The sequence below is a fragment of the Helianthus annuus genome, chromosome 16, assembly GCF_002127325.2.
Source record: "Helianthus annuus cultivar XRQ/B chromosome 16, HanXRQr2.0-SUNRISE, whole genome shotgun sequence".
Classification (NCBI taxonomy): Eukaryota; Viridiplantae; Streptophyta; class Magnoliopsida; order Asterales; family Asteraceae; genus Helianthus; species Helianthus annuus.
In genome coordinates, this window is record NC_035448.2 from 49873228 (window position 1) to 49883501 (window position 10274).

The following is a 10274-nucleotide window of genomic DNA, read 5'->3' on the forward strand; positions in this document are numbered from 1 at the left end:
TTTCTATGTTTTGAATACTAGCTTGTTGATTTCTAAAATTTGATTCTAATTGTAGAAATCTTTCCGAGTTTTTCTTATCAATGTCGGAGACGAGGCGAGATACAGTATCTTCAAGCCTTTCTCGTCCACTTTGTTGTTGAGTGAAATTTTTTGACTCGTTTCTTGGTTGTTGAAAGTTTGTTCGTTGGGTTTGTTGGTTACTACTATTGCCGGGTTCCCTCCAACCAAGGTTTGGGTGGTTTCGCCATCCTTGGTTGTAAGTTCCCGTTGGGGGACCCGACGGCCTAGGTCTATTATCAATGTAGTTTACCATTTCTTGTTGATCATCTGTTTCTTTCATGCAACTCCAATTTTCATGTGACCCACCACACCCTTCACAAGCCATAACCGAGACTGTTTTTGTCATTTCCAATTTTTTTATCTTTGAAGAAAGGGCCTCGATTTGGGCTTGTAAAGAAGTGCTTTCATCGACCTTATGGGCGCCCGGGGCGATAGACTTATTTCCCCGGGGGGTGTGCCATTGAAAATTGGTTTGAGCAATTTCCTCAATTTGATTATATATTTCGTGTGGGCGTCGATTACCTAAAAGTCCCCCGGAGCTAGAATCAAGTGTCTGCCTAGTGTGTGGCAACAATCCATTATAGAAAGTGGATACTTGTTGCCATATTGCAAGGCCGTGATGGGGACACTTGCGTAATAGCTCCTTGAACCTTCCCAAGTTTCATATAAGGATTCCCCGTCCTCTTGTGAATATGTATTAATTTCAGTCATTAACTTAGCAGTTTTAGCGGGAGGGAAATACTTATATAGAAATTTTTGGGCTAGTTCATCCCAGGTGTTTACCGATCCAGCTGGGAGGGCGTTGAGCCAAGCTTTCGCTCGGTCTTTTAGTGAGAAGGGAAACATACGGAGGCGGATGGCGTTGTTTGATGCTCCATTGATCCGAAAAGTATGACATATTTCCAAGAAATTAGTTATACGTAGATGGGGATCCTCGTCCGCAAGCCCATGGAAGGTTGCGGAGTTTTGGAGCATTTGTATCAAATGCGGCCGGAGTTCGAAGTTATTAGCTTCGACATTCGGAGCATTGATAGTGGCGCCTAGATTACCTACGGTGGGTCGTAGATAATCCATAAGGGTACGTTGGTCCGCCATTGGAGGTGGATCACCCGAAACCTTCTCTTGGTTTTTGGCTTTTAACCTTTTTCTGAGAAAGCGTTCGGGTTCTTCTAGTGGTTTTTTTATGTCTTTATTGGAACTGGAGCTCATACACTACGTGAGGTTGGCGTCGGGTTCCAAGTCCTGCAATAAAAACAGAAAAGAATGTTGTTCAGAAGGTTCACCACGGCCCCGTGTTTAGCGAACACGGCCCGTGGTCGGAGTTTCAGTGATTGTTTTCCAAATTCTAGTTACTGGAAGTTGGACACGGCCCCGTGTTGCACCGGCACGGCCCCGTGGTCAGCCTTCTGTAACTTGGAAAACAAAAAAAAACTGCCAGTAACGATGCTGGGCACGGCCCGTGTCCGACCAGGCACGGCCCGTGCTGAGCCCTGCAGAAGCTGAAAAACTAAGAAAAATCCTAAAAATTAAAAAGAAAAATAAAAATATGATTAGGCCGTTGATTCCTAACTTTCTTAAAATCCTTGTGTCCCCGGCAACGGCGCCAAAAACTTGATGCGTGTGTAGTGTAATATAATTTAGATATATAATTAAGCCCTTTTTACACCTTTTATCCAAGTTTTAAATTTATAAAACACGATATTCACTAACACTAAACACACATATGGGCAAGTGCACCCATCGTGGACGTAGTATAGTGTTGGTAAGATACCGAGGTCGTCCAAGGACACAAGAGCTTTTAATACCGGTTTATCCTCAACGTCTAATCAAATCAAAAACTGAGAAAAATATTTTTAAACTAAGAAAATAAAAACTAACTAAATGCTGAAAAATAAAATAAAATAAAAACAGATAGACAAGATGAATCACTTGGATCCGACACGTGTATTAGTATAACCTTTGATTATTTTCGCACTTTTGCACTTGTTTAAGAGATTATCTTAGTTATTGTAGTAGGCCCCTCTTTTGAAGGCGACGTTACCCTCAACCCAGTAGTTTGAGTCAGCAAGGATACAATCCTAAAGGGTCGGATTATTGAAAGATAATGAATTAAGTTATTAATGCAAATTGTGGTAGGCCCCGCTTTCGGCGGTGACGTTACCCTCGTCTAAGTAGTCTGAGTCAGCAGGGATACAGTCCTAAACAGCCGGGTTATAGTATTAATAGTAGTTAACTTATGAGGGGGTCAAAGAGTTTGGATCCCCGCCATCCAATACTATGGGCATTGAAGGAGATCCTACTAAATTTGACCCAGGTCCCAAGCAGGACCTCTAAACGCTGAACAAGGGCAAGACCTTTACCAAACCGTTCCCTTAACCCCCGACCAGGTAGCCAACATACCTCCATATAGACCGTGGAGATATGAATGGTGAAAATCTTTTATTTTATATAGACAGTAAAATAATGCCAAGACACCACGGACAAACGATAAGGAAAGATCACCTTCAACATAAGTAACTAGTTATTAAAGTCATTAATACAAAACCAAATAAAAAGTGCAAAAGATTGAAAATAAAAAGTATTATACTAAACACTTGTCTTCACCAAGTGATGCAAGAGACTTAGGCAAACATGGCCATGATTGTCAAGAACTCTTACGATCAATCTTGGATCCCGAGACGACTCACACACTCTACGATGGACAATGGATGATGGTGGTGGATGATGGTGTTATGGTGGTGGTGGGTGGTGGATGAAGTGTGAGAGAGGTGGTGTGACAAGGGATGAGTTGAAATGAAACCAAGCACTCCTATTTATAGGCTGAACAGAAAGCTGGGCACGGCCCCGTGTCCACTGGACACGCCCCCGTGCCCGTCTGACACTCTCTCTCCTCATTAATTGTAATTCGCAATTACAATTAATGCGCCTGCTGTACTTTCACCACGCCCCCGTCCCCGCTGGACACGGCCCCGTGGTGGGCAATGGAAGCTTCTATAAGTTTGTCTTTTATGCTGCTTCTTGGGCATGGCCCCGTGCTGGCTGAGCACGGGGCGTGTTCAGACTTCTGCTTTCTCTTCTTTGCTCTGGAGGATGCTGTTGAGGGTTCGGGCAGTCTACATTTATTCCTTTTCTTGTATTTATGCTAGAATTAGTTGTCTTTTTGCTTCTTTTGTGAATTTGAGCTCATATCATCCTGAAAATACAAAAGGAAGACAAAAACACTCTTTTTCCAACATTAGTACTTAAAAAGGGTTAGTTTTATGCCTTAATTGATGTGATTTATATGTTGCATTTTACACACATCATTACAACTCTGGACGAATACCCAATCCTTAATAGGGTACCTAAGGGTATTTCCGTAAGTCCTTAATTGTTGTCTACCTAAATTCGAATATTACGTTTCCTTGTAAACGAAATCGAATTTTTGGAAGATCATCCTATCTCTTCAGATAGATTCTTGAGGACGTTAAAGTCCATTGACTGGGTTCCTGGTATATCTTGAATACCCATGTTCAATTCGATATCAAGATAATAACAATTGATAACAAACTGATAACGAATTAATAACCAAGAAAACAATTATGTGCTTATGTGTTTATGTGTTAACCCAATCAAAGTTGTCTCAAGCTTGTTCAAATTCTATCCCTTTCACATTATGAAATACACTGTGCGGACTGTGCAAGGAATTACGTAATTATGGAATTCAGTGCACAGAAACCACAACAAGTTTTGTCATATGTCTAGAGTTAACTCTATTCATTTCCATTTCCGATGAAGCACCCGTTGAAAATGACTCCGTCCGTTCATTTTCATTTATGAAGAAAGTCTGTTGTGGGAAATGAATATCCTGCTCCTTCATTTCCATTTCTGATGAAGCACCCGTTGAAAATGACTCCGTCCGTTCATTTTCGTTTCTGAAGAAAGTCTGTTGTAGGAAATGAATATCATGTTCCTTCATTTCCATTTCTGATGAAGCACCCATTGAAAATGACTCCGTCCGTTCATTTTCGTTTCTGAAGAAAGTCCGTTGTGGGAAATGAATATCCTGTTCCTTCATTTCCATTTCTGATGAAGCACCCGTTGAAAATGACTCCGTCCATTCATTTTCGTTTCTGAAGAAAGTCCGTTGTGGGAAATGAATATCATATTCCTTCATTTCCATTTCTGATGAAGCACCCGTTGAAAATGACTTTGTCCGTTCATTTTCATTTCTGAAGAATGTCCGTCGAGGAAATGACAGGATTATGCCTTGCATATTTTGGATGGTTATTTAACACAAAGTCACAGACAGACTCCTACGAATAAATTTCGGGACGAAATTTCCTAAAGTAGGGGAGGCTGTGAGACCTGTGCATCTGCGACCATTAAACAAATACCAAATAAATGAAATATTGTATTTCATACTTGGGATTTGTATAAATATGTGTATCATTTGCACATATCAATTCTTGTTCGATTTCGAGCTTTAAATCGCTTTCTGGAAGGTTATACGCGAACTGATGTGTAAATATAACCAGTTTAATGCAACAAACACTCCGGAATAGTGACATAGGCTTAACATACCATAAATAACCTTTACATAACTTAGAAAGAAGTTTTGGAGGGTTTGGTATGCCGAAATCAAGTTTATTCGATCACAAGGACTAATTTCGACAAACTACGAAAGTATGCCGATTCTTACTGTGACGAACATTCCGGAACTTGATCATAAGTTAATATGCCCTAAATATCCTTTACATAGCTTAGAAATAAGCTTTGAGGTGTTTGGTGCGTAAAAATAAACTTTTTGATCAATAGGGACTAAAAGCGTTAAAAAGTGCATAAGTTCGCATTTTCACGCATATCTTACGTTCTGAATATATCCGGACATCCAAAAATTTATGTAATCACAAAAATACTTTATTTTAGTGATTGGCATGATAAAATTCCATTCCTCACGTAATTTGGATCGTTATTTGCGTCCGTTCGTCTTTCGTCGTAATTAACCGAACAACGCAACCGTACGACCAAACGAACCGACATCCATGTTATTTTTTAGCACATTTCAAGTTCCCTATACTTTAACTTCATTTTAGAGCCTTGAAATGGGGTTAGCGTGGCTTAAAAGTGCCAAAACCTGAGTTTAACAATTGCAGGGACCATTTCTGACATTTCTGGAAAGATTGCCCAGGCGGGCCGCGTAGCCTCGTATGTCTGCTTACGCAGAGCGCGTAGTTATGCTAGACAAAAACATTGCATCTGGTCTGTTTTAGCTGTTTTGATGGTTTTAAACCTTTATTTTCAATACCATTTGATGGTTTTTATGATCCCATTGTATTCTAATACCTTGGGCTCAAGTGTAAGGTCATGATTCAAGCACGGTTTACGAGGAACGATCCTAACGGTTGTGAATTTCCTATAAATACCCAAAACCCTCATTCAAGTTCCTCCCAAAATCTGATTGAATTACTCTAAGTTGGAGTTCAAGGACTTCATACCTGAGTAGTTTGATCAAGATTTCCTTGCTTGGACCCTTTGTAAGTATTCCTTCGTTCTTTTATGCGTTTTTAAGCGTAAAAGTGAAACAGTGTTTGACTTTCTGCTTTGACCAGTCTTTGGTCAACACGAAGTTTGTTTGAACTTCACAACGTGAGCTTAATCACGATGATCATAGTCCCATGTGACTATACCTACTGATTACCACGTTGATTAGGTGTAGTTACGAGTCATAGTTTCGGTCAAAATGCGTATTCTTGCATAATTTGCAACCAAACTATTCTTGGGTATCAAGACCCTTTGTCTTGATATCAAACTTGTTTTCTAACTTCGTTAAACATGTTTAGCTCGTCACTTTATGTTTAGTGCTTATATAGGGTCGTAAGATAAGCGGTCTAAACAACCGCTTAGACTTTCGAACCCGACCCGTTTGGTCGATCTTTAGGATCCGACCAAGCCTGTTTAGTGACCATAGTTGTATAGGGAATAACCTTCCAAGGTTATACCTTATGGTCACTTTGTTTAGTTAGTTATATGATAGGTAATTTATATGCCTTAGGAAAATGACCAAAATGCCCTTTTTACGCATAAATTCATTTTAAGCATATGTAACATAAATTTTGGCATCTAAATTGATTAGGCAATAATATTAGACATGTTAAGGCATATAATACCTGTCATAGGACTAGTTAGGCGGTCCGAACGCGTTTTACGCGAACGACGCGTTAAAGTGGTGTAAGCTACCTTAACGAGTCGTAATGGGTCGTAAGCACTTAGGTTAGGTTTCATTTTAAGAATGTAGGCTTTGTTAAACCATATTACATGAGTCCCTACAATCATTTGGTTTACGAAACCTCATTTTATCTGATACTCCGATTTAGGTCCGTTAATTAACAAAGTTACCTATATTAGGTGCCGTTTGATTTCCGTGATCCCTCTAACTTTGCTTGGTTGTTAGTCAAGACTTCTAAGCATCCTCAAGTGAGTACATAGTCCCCTCTTTTACTATTTTCAAACTGTTTTGGGGAGATACACATGTGCCTACTTGTTACTTTCATGCTTTTCATGTTTTTACATCATATGCTTGTTATGTTCATTAGTACACTTATAGTACATGATTTCAATATGTTTTGCTATGTTTGTTCACTTAGCATGCTAGCACATTGATTTTCATAATTACATTTTGTTGCATATGTTCATCCAGCATATGGACACACTGTTTTACATTTTGAACCGTTTGTAACTGTTTGATTTGTGTGAACCGTTTATAATCGTTTGAATTGTGTGAACCTGTTAGGATCTGAGTTTGGATTGATTGTGATTTGTGTTTGAATTTAAATGAACAAATGGAAGAGTAGTGCAACGGAATTTAATGGAAGCAAACTTTTCACAATCAAACAGAAGAAATGCTATAAATCATACATTTTCAAACACTGAATCAAATGATTAAATTTATTTTTAAACTCTGATTACAATGCGTGTATGATATGCAAACTCCGCCTCAGCCCGAGCTCAGTGTTTTTTCGCCCAGAAAGAAGATGGTGAAAGAGCTAAACAGAATAGTACAGAGTACTGTTCTATTTATAGGCACTTGCAAACCACTGAGCATCAAAGCTGACGTCACCATGAAAGTGACATCTAACCTCCTAACAAACTCTAACCTCTGATCTATACAAACACTGCTATGCTAACTACTGATATTACATTTCAATACATAAAACAGACTCAAACTGCTGCTGCATCCTTCCACTGCTGTGAACCCAGCAGTTCTTGTTATGATCAGCAATGCTTGAACCAAGGCAGTAGCTTGAGCAGCAGAGCTTTAGTTCTTCTATCAGACTTTGTCTTGATCAACAGTTGTAGGTCAGCAGTTTGCATGATCAGCAGATAGGAGGTCAGCAGATGTTGAAACCACTTTCAAGGGGAGAGACTTGCAACCAAACATCTGCTTATTCTGAATCTACTGCTGTGATCCAGTTTTGGCTTTTATTATCTGTTCCTTTGGTAGGGTTCAATCCCAACAATCTCCCCCTGGAACAGATAATGCCAAAACTCTCCATTATTATAGATTTTTATTGCCTCAACAACAGTTCCCTTATTTGCCCTTTGAATTGTAGTTCAAAAGTCAAGGCATCTGTATCATCATCATCCCTGCTAAGTGGAAGATCAAGGAGATCCTGCAAATCTTCAAGTCTCAGGCCAAGAGCTTGTTCCCTTGTAAATTTCTTCACTTCGCCATCCGCCCTGACCATAGTCAATACGTGGTTCTGTTTATCAGTTTTCCACTCTTGTATTTTTAGGCGTAATGGGTTTCTTGGGAGATTTTTATTTGTTGAGGAGTTTGGTGATGCTGGCCTATTCATAACTGGCTGAGCAGTATGCGCAGATTTTTCAAGTTCAGATTCTTCTTTCAACATTAACAAAAAGCCCTTTTTCACAATGGCATTTCCAGTAAATATCTCTTGAACTGTTTCAGAACCTAACTGGCTTTGTCTCCTTCTTTTGTAGGTGGCAGTACCAGCAGGAGCAGTGGTTCTTTTGTGATGTGGCTTTGATGATCCTTTTGAAACCTCTGCTTTGGAGTAATCAGGCTTTTGTGGAGCTGTTGGATCTTTCTTCCTAAGCTCTTCCAACCTTTTCTAGGTGGCCCTGACCCTCGCTTCACCCCACTTAGGCACAGAGTTCTTTGACCCATATTCAGCAATTATCAGCTCCTTTTTCGTTCTCTTCAGCTCTAAAGCCTTATTAGCTTCAACCTTTTTGAATTTTTCAGGGGGAGACTGCTCGACCTTATTCTTGATCATTTCATGAATCCTGGCTACTTCTTTTTCAAGCTCAGGAATGGTCCAGTTTCTGTACATGTGTTTCTCCCCCTTGTATGTCTTGTAGGTCATGATGTTTTCAATGTAGTCTCTTCTCAAGGACTCATCTGCCTTTTCAGAGATTTGCTGACATACATTTTTTGCAAACTGTTCCAGAGCTCTGACCTATGTAAGTAGAAACTGATAGTTTTGTTGATACTCTCTATCAGATTTCCCTTGTTTGTTTTTTATTGAGATATCCTCTGCTTGCTTGGCCTTGATTTTCAAGTATTCTTCAATATTTGTTGGCCCGGGATATCCTTCAATCGATGGCAAGCTCCTTTTGGCAGGGTCATCCTCATAGTAGAAAGACTTAATTTCATCTCTGACTGTTACAAGTTCAAGAGGAAATTGAACACCTGCAGGAGGTAAGGGTTTGTACATTTGAGCTGAAGAGAGAGGAATGGGTTTTGGAATTGTGATAAGTGCTTGGGATTTTGAAGCTTTTGGTGGTGGTGGTGGTGATGGAGAATCATCATCTGATATGACAACCCTTCTCCTTTTTATTTTAGGGAAGGCAGATGATGTTTTGGGTGGATCAGTGGGAGTGATTTGGGTGACAGTGGTTTGTGACGGACTAACAGCTGTTGAAACAACTGGTGTTTCAACCACTGTTGTCATTACAACAGTTGTTTTAACATCTACTGTCTTTTGCTTTAGAGCAGGAACTGATGGTGGTGGTAAGGCAGTGGTAGTGGTGTGTGTTGAAGTGGTGTGTGTTTGAGTGGGGGCAGTTGTTGTAACAACAGATGTTTCAGCAACTGTTTAGATGGAGGTTTGATGTAGGTGGCTTTTGGACAGTGGTTTTGGAGTGTGCTTTGGAAGGCTGGATGGTGTGGATTTGGGTTTCCTTACTTTTCAAGTAAGATTTCCTTTTGGAATCGGATTTTGATCATCCTTTTCACCAGAACAACCCTGCGCATTCAGCTCCATAAAAGCTCTTTTCTCCTCATTCCACCTTGCTAGATCCTTTGCCGCTCTATCCTTCTTTACACTTATGAAAGCATCATCAAGTGCATTCTGGGTAACATCAACCTGTCTACTACCATCTGGCAAAGGAATACCTCTGAGCATTGCATCTTTTTCTGTGTCAAGGTATAGCCCATTATCAATCCTTTTCTTTACCCACTCCTTAATTTTCTCCCCGTTTTTGGCATTATCTGCAAGGAGGTCATCAATATAAAGAACAGTCGGAGGAGCAGTGCCAGTGATTGTCAACAAATGGGCCTTAAGAGCCTTGATGTCATCGTTTGTATCCCTGAACCTAGACTCCATTGCCTTTTTGAGACCTTGAACATGTTTGGCATGTTGGTGCTTGTGACACCTGTGTCACTTCAACCATCAAACAAATACCAAACCTATGAAATATTGTATTTCATACTTGGGATTTGTATAAATATGTGTATCATTTGCACATATTAATTCTTGTTCGATTTCGGGCTTTAAATTGCTTTCTAGAAGGTTATACGCGACCTGATGCGTAAATATAACCAGTTTAATGCAACAAACACTCCGGAATAGTGAAATAGGCTTAACATACCTTAAATAACCCTTACATAACTTAGAAATAAGTTTTGGATGGTTTGGTATGCCGAAATCAAGTTTATTCGCTTACAGGGACTAAATTCGACAAACTGCGAAAGTATGTCAATTTGTACTGTAATAGATCTTCCGGAACTTGATCATATGTTAAATATGCCCTAAATATCCTTTACATAGCTTAGAAATAGGCTTTGAGGTGTTTGGTGCGCAAAAATAAACTTTATGCTCATTCAGGGACTAAAAGCGTCAAAAAGTGCATAAGTTTGCATTTTTACGCATATTTTATGTTCTGAATACTTCCGGACTTCCAAAAATTTATGTAAGCATTAAAATATT

General features: G+C 39.7%; 1 non-coding gene across 1 annotated transcript; it reads left to right on the forward strand.

The window, feature by feature from the left end:
- Positions 1 to 671: 671 nt before the first annotated feature.
- On the forward strand, positions 672 to 777 carry LOC118488716. The gene has a single exon (XR_004885260.1). It is a non-coding gene; the product is annotated as a small nucleolar RNA R71 (small nucleolar RNA).
- Positions 778 to 10274: the final 9497 nt, after the last annotated feature.